This window comes from Oncorhynchus mykiss, chromosome 22, assembly GCF_057628025.1.
Source record: "Oncorhynchus mykiss isolate SJ-2025 chromosome 22, ASM5762802v1, whole genome shotgun sequence".
NCBI lineage: Eukaryota > Metazoa > Chordata > Actinopteri > Salmoniformes > Salmonidae > Oncorhynchus > Oncorhynchus mykiss.
This window is the reverse complement of record NC_143043.1, coordinates 16,202,451-16,216,280: the sequence shown is the minus strand read 5'-3', so window position 1 is coordinate 16,216,280 and position 13,830 is coordinate 16,202,451.

Sequence of the window (13,830 nt, the reverse complement as noted above, 5' to 3'; positions counted from 1 at the left end):
TACAAGTGTTAGACATGTTTCTCCTTAATGCAACCGCTGTATCAGATTTCAAAAAAGCTTTGCGGAAAAAGCAAACTGTGCAATAGTCTGAGAACGGCACTCAGAAAACAAATAGATATATCCGCCATGTTGGAGTCAACAGAAATTAGAAATAACATTATAAATATTCACTTACCTTTGATGATCATCATCAGAATGCACTCCCAGGAATCCCAGTTCCACATTAAATGTTTGATTTTTTCGATAATGTCCATCATTTATGTCCAAATTGCTACTTTTGTTAGCGCGTTTGGTAAACAAATCCAAAGTCACGAAGCGCGTTCACTAGGAGCAGACAAATGTCAAAAAGTTCCGTTATTGTCCGTAGAAACATGTCAAACAACGTATGGAATCAATTTTTAGGATGTTTTTAACATAAAACTTCAATAATATTTCAACCGGAGAATTCCTTTGTCTTCAGAAAAGCAAAGGAGCGCGAGCTACCTCTCATGTGAAATGCGCGTGACCAGCGTGTGACTTCTGGCAGACCTCTGACTCATTCCTCTCTCATTCGGTCTACTTCACAGTAGAATCCTCAAACAAGTTTCTAAAGACGGTTGACATCCAGTGGAAGCCTTAGGATGTGCAACATAACCAATTTCCCACTGTGTATTCAATAGGGGCTGAGTTGAAAGTCGACCAACCTCAGAATTTCCACTTCCTGTTTGGATTTCTTCTCAGGTTTTTGCCTGCCGTATGAGTTATGTTATACTCACAGACATCATTCAAACAGTTTTAGAAACTTCAGAGTGTTTTCTATACAATAATAATAATAATATGCAGATATTAGCAACTGGGACTGAAGAGCAGGCAGTGTACTCTGGGCACCTTTTCATCCAAGCTACTCAATACTGCCCCTGCAGCCATAAGAAGTTATTAACAGAATGACAATTCTAGGCAATACTTCTTAAACTTACAGAAGGCGAATAATTTATGCAAAACTAACTATAAATGTTGACATTTTGAAAAAATGAAATCAAAGCCTTTGCTTATTCCAAATTTCAAGGATGGAAAATGGTTGAAAAATGTATATAATAATACCTTCATTTCTAAAACATATAGACTCTTAGCTTTCATTTGACACCAAATGTGATGTGCTCCTATGAACTTCATGTTAGTGCTCATGGGGCTTTTTATGTGGCCTTAAGTTCTTTTCTAGTTACATTTATTATTTATTTGGATACATGCATAACAATGCGCTGATAGTGTACAATTTCACCTGCTCTCTAGGCAGGACACTGTTCATTACAGTAGAGGAGTTTGCATTGCAAATGAAAACACTAGGCTACAAGCTAACTAATAGCAACTCTGTCAATATAACAATAGAATTCATCAATACCAGTTGCTGAAAACTGCTGGTCAAATTAGAAATGTGGGATGATTTGACAGCATGGAGCCACTTGCTTCATGACTGCAACATTAAAGGACCGGAGAAATGAATGTTCATCATTCACCAGGTTAGGTCAAAACATGTCTTTGCAAAAACAAATTGACGCTATCTAGCTATGTTTTTCAAGCAACTCCAGTGTATATTTGGCCTTATGTTTTAGGTTATTGTTATTGTCCTGTCTGTTGGTTTTCCTCTAGGATTTTGCCAATGCTTTGCTCAATTCCATTTAATTTTATCCTAAAAAAATCCCTAGTCCTTGCTGATGACAAGCATCACCACCATGTTTGAAAATATGAAGAGTGGTACTCGTTGATGTGTTGTGTTGGATTTGCCCAAAACATAACGCATTAAATTCAGGACTTAAAGTTAAATTCTTTGCCACTTTTTGAAGTGGGGTATTGTGAGGTATTGGAAATCCTCCCTGCTCCTTGTGGTTGAATGAGTGTTTTAAATTGTGTTGGATACAGAGATGATGTAGTCTTTCAAAAATCACGTTAAATGCTATTATTGCACACAGTCTATGCAACGTATTAGGTGACTTGTTAAGCAAATTTTTACTCCTGAAGTTATTTAGGCTTGCCATAACAAATGGTTGAACACTTACTAACTCAAGACATTTCAGATTAAAACGGTTCTAAAAACCTAATTTCACTTTGACATTGTAGTCTATTGTGTGTAGGTCAGTGACAGAAAATCTAAATTGAATTCATTTTAAATTCAGCCTGCAACACAAGAAAATGTAGAAAAAGTGAAGGGCTGTGAATACTTTCTGAAGGCACTGTATATATTTTCCAACTGTCCAATATAGAGGGTTGCCAGCTGACGTATGACGCCTCCTGGCGGCCTGGCGACCACTGAGCTGAGCTGAGTCGATTTTTTTTATTTATTTATTTCACCTTTATTTAACCAGGTAGGCTAGTTGAGAACAAGTTCTCATTTGTAACTGTGACCTGGCCAAGGTAAGGCAAAGCAGTTCGACACATACAACAACACAGAGTTACACATGGAATAAACAAACATACAATCAATAATACAGTAGGAAAATCTATATACCGCATGTGCAAATGAGGTAGGATAAGAGAGGCAAGGCAATAAATAGGCCACGGTGGCAAAGTAATTACAATATAGCAATTAAACACCGGAATGGTAGGATGTGCAGAGGATGAATGTGCAAGTTGAGATACTGGGGTGCAAAGGAGTCAGATAAATAAATAAATAAATACAGTATGGGGATGAGGTAGATTGGGTGGGCTATTTACAGATGAGCTATGTACAGGTGCAGTGATCTGTGAGCTGCTCTGACAGCTGGTGCTTAAAGCTAGTAAGAAGTAAGAGTCTCCAGCTTCAGAGATTTTTGCAGTTCGTTCCAGTCATTGGCAGCAGAGAACTGAAAGGAGAGGCAGCTAAAGGGAGAATTGGCTTTGGGGTGAGTAGTGAGTGATGTAGTGATGCTGGACGGGCGGGCAGGTGCAGGCAGCAATCGATTTGAAGAGCATGCATTTAGTTTTACTTGCATTTAAGAGCAGTTGGAGGCCACGGAAGGAGAGTTGTATGGCATTGAAACTCATCTGGAGGTTAGTTAACACAGTGTCCAACGAAGGGCCAGAAGTATATAGAATGGTGTCGTCTGCGTAGAGGTGGATCAAAGAATCACCAGCAGTGAGAGCGACATCATTGATGTATACAGAGAAGAGTGTCGGCCCGAGAATTAAACCCTGTGGCACCCCCATAGAGACTGCCAGAAGTCCGGACAACAGGCCCTCCGATTTGACATACTGAATTCTATCGAAGTAGTTGGTGAACCATGCGAGGCAATCATTTGAGAAACCAAGGCTGTTGAGTCTGCCAATAAGAATGTTGTGATTGTCGAAAGCCTTAACCAGGTCAATGAATATGGCTGCACAGTAATGTATCTTATCGACGGCGGTTATGACATAGTTTAGGACCTTGAGCATGGCTGTGGTGCACCCATGACTAGCTCTGAAACCAGATTGCATAGCGGAGAAGTTACGGTGATTCGAAATGGTCGGTAATCTGTTTGCTAACTTGGCTTTCAAAGACCTTAGAAAGGCAGGGTAGAATGGATATAGGTCTGTAGCAGTTTGGGTCTAGAGTGTCTCCCCCTTTGAAGAGGGAGATGACTGCGGCAGCTTTCCAATCTATGGGAATCTCAGACGATACGAAAGAGAGCCCCCAAGCTGATACCCTGCATGATAACAGTTCTTAAAACTAGTTGATTCATTACCACGGTCAATTTCTGTACAAGCAGGAAAGACAACTTTTTTTGCAATGTATTATTTACGTATTACCCATAATCATGAAACACCCAGGAGATAAGAATCAAGAACTGTCAGAAAAGCGAACAAATTGTTTTTCCCATCAAGACTTGAACCCGCTGGTAAGTCTGATCGATTTTGAGTTTAGTTTAGCTGTTATGCTGACCAGGTGTTAACGATAAGACTAAGTTAGCTAACATTAGCTAGCTAGATACAGTGCCTTGCGAAAGTATTCGGCCCCCTTGAACTTTGCGACCTTTTGCCACATTTCAGGCTTCAAACATAAAGATATAAAACTGTATTTTTTTGTGAAGAATCAACAACAAGTGGGACACAATCATGAAGTGGAACGACATTTACTGGATATTTCAAACTTTTTTAACAAATCAAAAACTGAAAAATTGGGCGTGCAAAATTATTCAGCCCCTTTACTTTCAGTGCAGCAAACTCTCTCCAGAAGTTGAATGTTGACCTAAATGACTAATGGTGATAAATACAATCCACCTGTGTGTAATCAAGTCTCCGTATAAATGCACCTGCACTGTGATAGTCTCAGAGGTCCGTCAAAAGCGCAGAGAGCATCATGAAGAACAAGGAACACACCAGGCAGGTCCGAGATACTGTTGTGAAGAAGTTTAAAGCCGGATTTGGATACAAAAATATTTCCCAAGCTTTAAACATCCCAAGGAGCACTGTGCAAGCGATAATATTGAAATGGAAGGAGTATCAGACCACTGCAAATCTACCAAGACCTGGCCGTCCCTCTAAACTTTCAGCTCATACAAGGAGAAGACTGATCAGAGATGCAGCCAAGAGGCCCATGATCACTCTGGATGAACTGCAGAGATCTACAGCTGAGGTGGGAGACTCTGTCCATAGGACAACAATCAGTCGTATATTGCACAAATCTGGCCTTTATGGAAGAGTGGCAAGAAGAAAGCCATTTCTTAAAGATATCCATAAAAAGTGTTGTTTAAAGTTTGCCACAAGCCACCTGGGAGACACACCAAACATGTGGAAGAAGGTGCTCTGGTCAGATGAAACCAAAATTGAACTTTTTGGCAACAATGCAAAACGTTATGTTTGGCGTAAAAGCAACACAGCTGAACACACCATCCCCACTGTCAAACATGGTGGTGGCAGCATCATGGTTTGGGCCTGCTTTTCTTCAGCAGGGACAGGGAAGATGGTTAAAATTGATGGGAAGATGGATGGAGCCAAACACAGGACCATTCTGGAAGAAAACCTGATGGAGTCTGCAAAAGACCTGAGACTGGGACGGAGATTTGTCTTCCAACAAGACAATGATCCAAAACATAAAGCAAAATCTACAATGGAATGGTTCAAAAATAAACATATCCAGGTGTTAGAATGGCCAAGTCAAAGTCCAGACCTGAATCCAATCGAGAATCTGTGGAAAGAACTGAAAACTGCTGTTCACAAATGCTCTCCATCCAACCTCACTGAGCTCGAGCTGTTTTGCAAGGAGGAATGGGAAAAAAATTCAGTCTCTCGATGTGCAAAACTGATAGAGACATACCCCAAGCGACTTACAGCTGTAATCGCAGCAAAAGGTGGCGCTACAAAGTATTAACTTAAGGGGGCTGAATCATTTTGCACGCCCAATTTTTCAGTTTTTGATTTGTTAAAAAAGTTTGAAATATCCAATAAATGTCGTTCCACTTCATGATTGTGTCCCACTTGTTGTTGATTCTTCACAAATACAGTTTTATATCTATATGTTTGAAGCCTGAAATGTGGCAAAAGGTCGCAAAGTTCAAGGGGGCCGAATACTTTCGCAAGGCACTGTAGCTTGTAGTCTAGCTATTAGCATTAGTCTCTTACATAGGCGTTGGGTGAGTTTTGGGGAAGTTTTGGGGAAGCTATTTGTTTGTAGTAAAATGCACCTATAACAAATCATCACATTTGCAAACTAAGTTAAGCCTACTATGCCTAATGTGATGAGTAGTTTGTATAGTCATAATTTAGGCTATTGATGAGCGCGTAGTTGCATAAGCCTGTAGGCTATCAGAGACGTTTCTTTCCTTTGCACTGAAAAAAATGTGGCCTTTGATAAACATTTAAACCGTATAAATATATAAAATGTAATTTGGAGCAACATTTAAAATACTATTGTTTATGATGTTGTAAACATACTGTGCTTGTATGGGTGGAACAAAATGTATTTTGTTTGAATCTTTGCCTTTCCCCATTGAGTAAAATGTTGTTTCTTATAGCATAACTATTCTTCTTTTACAATTTCAGAACATTTAGCATAGACAATGTAATTGTTGTGGTAGTCTTAAGCAAACCATCTTCATTATCACAGTGGCACCTCCAAGTGCCACTCAGACCTTCTGGGAGAAAAGCATCTGGCATTGAACTTGGGTGTAGTAGTTGTTGTGTGTATGTTTTAAGATAAGGATCCTGTCATGTCCTGCTTCCAGACATTTCCCTACATAGATGACAAGTGTTGGATTTACACTAACAATGTCATGTCAGCACCAGGCATGTACAAAATCTAGTATAATGATTAGCCTCATATGCATTGTCTACTGGTATCGTTTTTAAATCGAGAAGACAAAGCTCAACAATATGTAAACAATGTACTATTGTCTGCTTCAGATGCACAATGTCTATGGGTACATTGCAAATGCCATCAGTCTGTAGGCCAATGGTTCCCAACTCCGGTCCTGAAGTAAACCCCCGCCAACAGTACACATTTGTATTGTAGCTCCGGACAAGCAAACCTGACTCAACTTGTCTACTAATCATCAGGCCCTCAATGAGTTGAATCAGATATGTTTGTCCGGTGCTACAACAAAAATGTGTGCTGTTGGGGATACTCAAGGCCTGGAGTTGGGAACCACTGCTGGAGGCCTATGGCTGCATTGGCGTGGTGTGCCATTATCAGCTGATAAATGGCTTCACATGGCTGATGTCCTGAAAAAAAAGAGTTACAATCAAATAAAATGAATTGGAGAGCTTACAACTGAACAAAAATATGGTGTTCATTTGAGACATTTGAGACCTTTTTATTGCAGGATTGTGATCTGTGATTAATCAACATGGACACTAGTTCATCTTGAATAATAGTTTTAAGTTAACAATTAAAACAAGTTTGAATACTTCAAAGAATGAACACTTTCATATAATTTCAAAGTGGACAAGTAAGCTAACAAATATGTAAAGATTAGACATCTTAGTAACAAGTAGGCTATTATTACTAAAGCATCATTTCAGGTGAACAAAACAAACTCCATAACAGAGGTGGCCAACCTTGCTCCACTGAAGGCTGATCTACTGGGTGAGCAGACTTCTATTTTCAGCAATAGCACACTTAATTATCAGCTAATTAGGTTTGATCAATTCAATCAGGTGTGTTAGTGGTGGGCTGGAACAGAAGCCTGCACACTCAGCCAGATCCAGTTATAATAGGTTTGCATATTGTGTGTGACTTTTAAACTGTATTTTTGTTTCCAAAATGTGCTAACATACAGTAGTCCCTACTGTCCCTAAAACATATAACTCATGGTATACGCGAATGTACCCTTATTCTCTTGTGACATTCATTGGGACCTCTTCATCTGCAGACAGGGTTTCAAAGTGCTCTGTATCTTCAGACAGAAAACATCACAAAGAAACAAGCTGCGTTATACTCAAATTAGACAGCACTGAATATTATGTTGTTATATCGCTCAGTCCTCCGTTTTTTCACCAGGTACTGGAACTGGAGAATCTTTTCATAATGTCCTCCCATAAAGGTACCGGCTGTAAGGGCACAAGGCAAGACCCAGATGCAGACACGGGAGGCAGGTGGTTAGAGTCTCTGATATTTATTATAATCCAAGGGATAGGCAAGAGAATGGTCGTGGACAGGCAAAATATCAAAAACAGGTCAGAGTCCAGGAGGTACAGAGTGACAGGCAGGCTCAAGGTCAGGCAGGTGGGTTCAGAGTCCAGACAGGCAAGGGTCACAACCGGGAGGACCAACAAAAACAGAGAGAAGGAAAAAGCAGGAGAACGGAAAAACAAACAAGACGAACTGTAACGATTCTCGTTGGTGGAAGGAGAGGAGGACCAAAATGCAGCGTGGTAAGTTTTCGTCAAATTTTAATTGAAAAACTGAACACTACACAAAATAACAACGAATAGAAAACAAAACAGTTCTGCCAGGTGAACAGACACTAAACAGAAATTAAACACCCACAACCAAAATGGGGAAAACAGGCTACCTAAGTATGATTCTCAATCAAGAGACAATGAACGACACCTGCCTCTGATTGAGAACCATACTAGGCCAAACACATAGAAATATAACAACATAGAAAAAAGAACATAGACTACCCACCCCAACTCACGCCCTGACCAACCTAACACAAAGACATAAAAAAGGAACTAAGATCAGAACGTGACACGAACTGGCAACAGACAAGCAGGGAACACCGGAATAAGAACCCAGGGACTAATGAGGAAAACAGGTGACACCTGGAGGTGGGTGGAGACAATCATAAAGACAGGTGAACAGATCAGGGCGTGACTCCTGCCCTATCCAGAGTACACTGCTCCATTTTCTGACAGCTGGAACTGCTAGCTAATCCTTCACCCTTTTCCATGGCTGTTAGCTATGGCTGTTAGCTAGCTACCTATCTACAAATGCATTTAGCGTTACAATGATAAAAACATCAAGATAGCTAGCTAACTAGCTAATATGAAGTTAGCTAGCTGGTGATAGCTAGCTAGCGAATATTACGTTAGCAGCTCATTTGAATTAGCCTGAACACAAGTTCCTCTACCTAGCTAGCTAATAATACATTGTGTTTTATCATTTTTAAAAATTTATTTACCTTAGAAAGACTAAATAATGGGTAATCTGTGTGAAGTTTTCTGTGGTAGCAAAACGCAGCCAGACTGACTCTGGTCTTTCAACATGGCGCCTGGTGTGATTGCTAGGTGCCTTGTGATGCAACTGCAAGCCCTCTATACCTGGTTTCAATGACCACTCTAGAATGCACTTCTAGCCAATCCGAAAAGAGGATTCAACAATATTGTGGTATAAATAATAATAACAATCATACATGGTATTTATTTAGCACTTTAAGGACCCAAAGTCGCTTTACAACATTCTCAACATGCACCATTCTCAGAATTCTATACCACAATCCTTCACTGTCTCCAGGAGGAATCCATTTTCCCACACCTGTTCCCCCAGGAGAATAAAGTTGAGGATTATTGGTGTTGTTGTTGAATTACAGTTGAAATTGCTTTTTTGTTATTTTTCTGGCATTGGGGGTGGTGATAGAGAGAGGGATGGAGGGCTGGATAGAGGGAGTGATGGAGGTTGTTGAGGTGACGGAGCTACTACTTGTTTCTTTCTTCTTTAAGTTGCCTTTTTTCTTCTGAGTGCATGTGTGCAATATCACTTCAGATCCCAGCAGAGTTACAGAGCAGGCAATCACTTGAGGGAGATTCTTTCCATCGTCTAAGAAGCCAATTCTATTTACCTCTGGACAATCTCACCTGTTATTATTTTCTGTCAGGTGTGTGTGTTTGCAGTGGTGGAAAAAGTACAGAGTTGTAGTACTTGAGTAATAGATAATGACTTAAGTAAAAAGTGAAAGTCACCCAGTAAAATACTTCTTGAGTAAAAGTCTAAAAGTATTTGGTTTTAAATATACTAAAGTATCAAAAGTAAATGTAATAGCTAAAATATACTTAAGTATCAAAAGTAAAAGTATAAATCCTGCTAAGTGTTCAAAATGTAACGAGTACTTTTGGGTGTCAGGGGAAAAAAGTATATTATTTTCTTTAGGAATGTAGTGAGATAAAAGTAAAAGTAAAAAAATATATAAATAGTAAATTAAAATACAGATACCCCAAAAAACTACTTAAGTAGTACTTTAAAGTATTTTTACTTAAGTACTTTACACCACTATGGGTTTGTGTGTGTGTGATAGCCTACTATTGTATTTGACAATATGAAAACTGATTGCCAATGTTTAAAGTTACTTATACAGTAGCTGGAGTCCGTAGTGGTGAAACTGCCATGTCCGTTTGCGTTAATATAACAACAAAGACTTTAGATGAAACAACGAACACCATTTTTTCCCCATCTGACGTCCTTGAACATAATTGCATGAGCAATAGAACAACCCTATGAAGCCTGATTCTAATGTGATAATGTCACCCCTTGAGGGTACCCCCCCAACAATGGAAGAGATTGTGTTACTGCTCTGATGCACATTCTGTAGTCCACATGGAATCTTTATTGGCTCTTCATCCAGCCATCACACATCATCCCTGACAACCAGCACTGACAACTGTCAGAGACTCATCAAACATATTTTTCCCTTCCTCTGTGAGTCACGCTGATGCTAGCCAATCAGGTGAAGGCAAACTCATTAGCGATCTGATTTATTAGGGGAATTGTGTAGCGAAGGTGCTCACATTGTCTCTCTTCCCCCATCTCTCACTCTTACGCTGGGTCTGTGGTGTTACACATCTCACCGCCTTCCTTCCACTGCTGACGTAGTTTCTCCTCACACACCCCTCATCGAACCACACACACTCAAACACACGCATACATGCACACACACACGTGCATGAACACACACACACACACACACACACACACATACACACACACACACACACGTGCATGCACACACACACACTCACACACACACACACACACACACACGTGCATGCACACACGCATGCGCAGGCACACACACACGCACACACAAACACACACACTCACACATCCTAATTATCCTTTTCCTCCACCGACCACTTTATCTACAAGGGCTGGTGGCAATATTGCCGGTGTGCGTTTACTGTGAACACTGAGGTTGTACCCGCTTTCATTTTTTGTTTTAACAGTGGCCACGTAGGCTACGGTGGCAATTTGATCATACTGTAGGTCTACCAGAGTGGCCTAACATAAAAAACAGTGGAGAAAATGCATCACATAACATTTTAACATGAAAATAGTTGTTCTATCATTCAGCCTACTGTAGCAGCCAATGTGTGGTTTTCAATGCAGGTCTGCGTTCCATGAGACCTTTGAAAAAAACATGCAGGGCTTGACATTAACCTGATTATCCAATTTCCAATATGGCGCACCGGGTCCTGCCTGTCAATGCAATAGAATCCTACTCCGATGCGCTCTGCCTACAACAAAATCTCTTGCATAGTTAGTTTTGCATACTAAGTCTTGCATAGTTTGTCTTGTTTCGGTATGTTGCATTGAAAGTGGCTAATATTGCATTGATTTGATCACAATTCTCACAGTAAAGGGAAAAGTTAGTGTAGTATAAACCTTCTTCAGGATTGATGTGTCCCCTGCAGGACGGTTGTGCTAACATAGGCTAATGCGATTAGCATGAGGTTGTAAGTAACAAGAACATTTCCCAGGACATAGACATATCTGATATTGGCAGAAAGCTTCAATTCTTGTTACTCTGCACTGTCCAATTTACAGTAGCTATTATAGTGAACTAATACCATGCTATTGTTTGAGGAGAGAGCACAGTTTTGAACATGAAAAGTTATTAATAAACAAATTAGACACATTTGGGCAGTCTTGATACAACATTTTGAACAGAAATGCAATGGTTCATTGGATCAGTCTGAAACTTTGCACATGCTGCCATCTAGTGGCCAAAATCTAAATTGTTAGATTAACTAACGGCGAAAACTCTAGAAGGTTGCGTGACCGGGGGAGCTGTGTGCAAGGGCACATCTTAGAGGAAACATTGCATGTATCTATCTATCATCCATCTAAAATAATAAAGTTTGAGTGTCTCTGCAAAAGTCTGCCACAAACTGAGTCTCAGTGGTGGGTTATAGACACGTCCATAACACACACGTCACTGGAACGTAACCTAAGACAACACCTACAAATATCGGTTGTGATATATCAATATCGTGTTAGCAATTATCCTTGGTGTTTGGTCTTTAGGCTTAAGGCTGGCAATGAAATAATGACAGTTACGATCAATCTGGTCAAGCAAGTCTACTGGGAATGCTGGCTGCCAGAACAGCTTACAATCTGTCTCAGAGAGAAATAGAAGAACACAAAGAAATAAAAGACATGACATGAAAACTTTCACCCGAAAGAGTATTGGTTCGATCAATAACTGTAACTAGCACTTTGGCTGTTATTTGGTCAAGGGGTGTGTGTGTGTGTGTGTGTGTGTGTGTGTGTGTGTGTGTGTGTGCACGCTCTTGTGTGTGTGTGTGCACCTAGGTGCCTGGGTGTGGGGAGAGGGAGGTGTGAGGCTTGTCATGGTGGCTATAGTGACAGCCATTTTGCCTGAGCATGTGTCCTCTCCACGCTCAATCACCTCACCTTGGCTACGCTCAGCAGAAAATCTTTTTGTTGAGTTTAGAGGTCAGCTGAACCTAAGAGAGCTGCAAGGTATACACACAGCTACATGTCTTCTCTTCGGTGGGCTACTCCACTTTCAGTATACTCCATGCCTGGTTCCTGGTTCCTGGTTCCTGGTTCATGAGTTCATTGCCCTCCTCAGGCCTTTTCTTTTTGCCATTTAAAATTTGTCGAAAGGAGAATATCAATGCTTCTCTCTGTCTTTCTTTCCTCCATTTCTCCAGTGACCTTGTGTAGCAGTTTGGCATTTCTACTGCCCTTTCATCTAAATGAAGGAATGCCGGAGATGAGAAATATCCCTGATGTGTCTGCCAAGTTCGTTGGCGGGCCACAAGACAAAGAGGGAGACGGATTGCACTGAGTCGTAACTAACAGATACAAGAGCATCATAATTAATTTCCAGGCCTATGAGGATATGAGTCACTGTTTATCTGTTGTTTCAGTAGCATCCCTTCTACTATCTCGTCCTGTTGGAGAGATTGGATTAGCAGTATGCTGCCTGTGAGAAGGGCTCAGGCGAGGGCTGACATGAATACCGATCACTTTACACTGGAGGCAGGTGACCATCCCAGGTCATCTTCATTGTGTGAACATACTCTTTGTCACTTGGAATGATAGTTGTAGATGTGATATGATTTATATTTAATACAAATGGTATATGATGATTCCATATCATCTGCTTAAACTTTGCTATGTTAATTCATTAAGTAATTCATTCATTCATTCATTTGAATTTACTCTTACTATGATGAGGATGATGGTGGTGATGATTATAATGAGAGAGAAAAAAGTAACGAGTAGAAAGCTTTTCTCTTATTCGATCAGCTTGTGGACAAGAGCGCTCTGATATTTCCTTTGACCCCCCCCCCCCCCATCATTAGGGATGTTACTAAGGTGCTCTTGTTCACATATTTACTTATTCATGAGCTACAGCATTTTAATGAGGCTTATATAAAGTAATTATTGTTAACAAGAAGTTAACGCAGGCAGGACTAATAAAAAGGAAATATGAAAACATGGAAAACAAACATGGAAACCGGGTCTAGTGGAGTTTATAGTTGAGGGAGAAGTTAAATATGTATGTGACTTGGGGAGCTAACACTGGTCTTCAGGTCTCAGGCAACTCATCACACAAGTGTGGTTCACAGAAAAGTAGCGTGCGAAAGTTCAATCAGTGAGGCTGGTCTGAATGCTCCCTTTAACTTAACACAGCAAGCATAATGTAATTCACATCGTTTCCTATTCTGTGTGCATAGTGGGAATGGATGTGTTAGAGGTTACAAATGCTATCATCATTAGCATAGTGTCCTATCTCTCCTACTTGTTTCTATTAACCTTATCTAGTTACCTTGTAACCTATGAGCGCAGCACAATAATGCACAGTCCTCATGCTTGCTGTTGTAACCTATGGGCTCCCCCTAGCAATTATCAACTTTCTCGCTCTCAACCTGTGGGTCTAAATCTCGGGATGTATTTATATGTCAAACATACCCATGTTCTCTTATTTGCTGTGTTACAGCAAAAGCTACCGACGACCCTCCACCTCCACACCACCACCAGCTATAATAACCTTATAAGGCCCCTCATTGGGACTCCTTTCTCCCAGCATAAGGCTACCTGCCATTATCAACTGGCTCCGAAGATTTTCCCTTGGAGACGAGGCCATTATTAACCAAACTACTTAATAAAATGTCATATTGCATTCCGTCTCTGTTGTCCATTCAGTTAAGCCT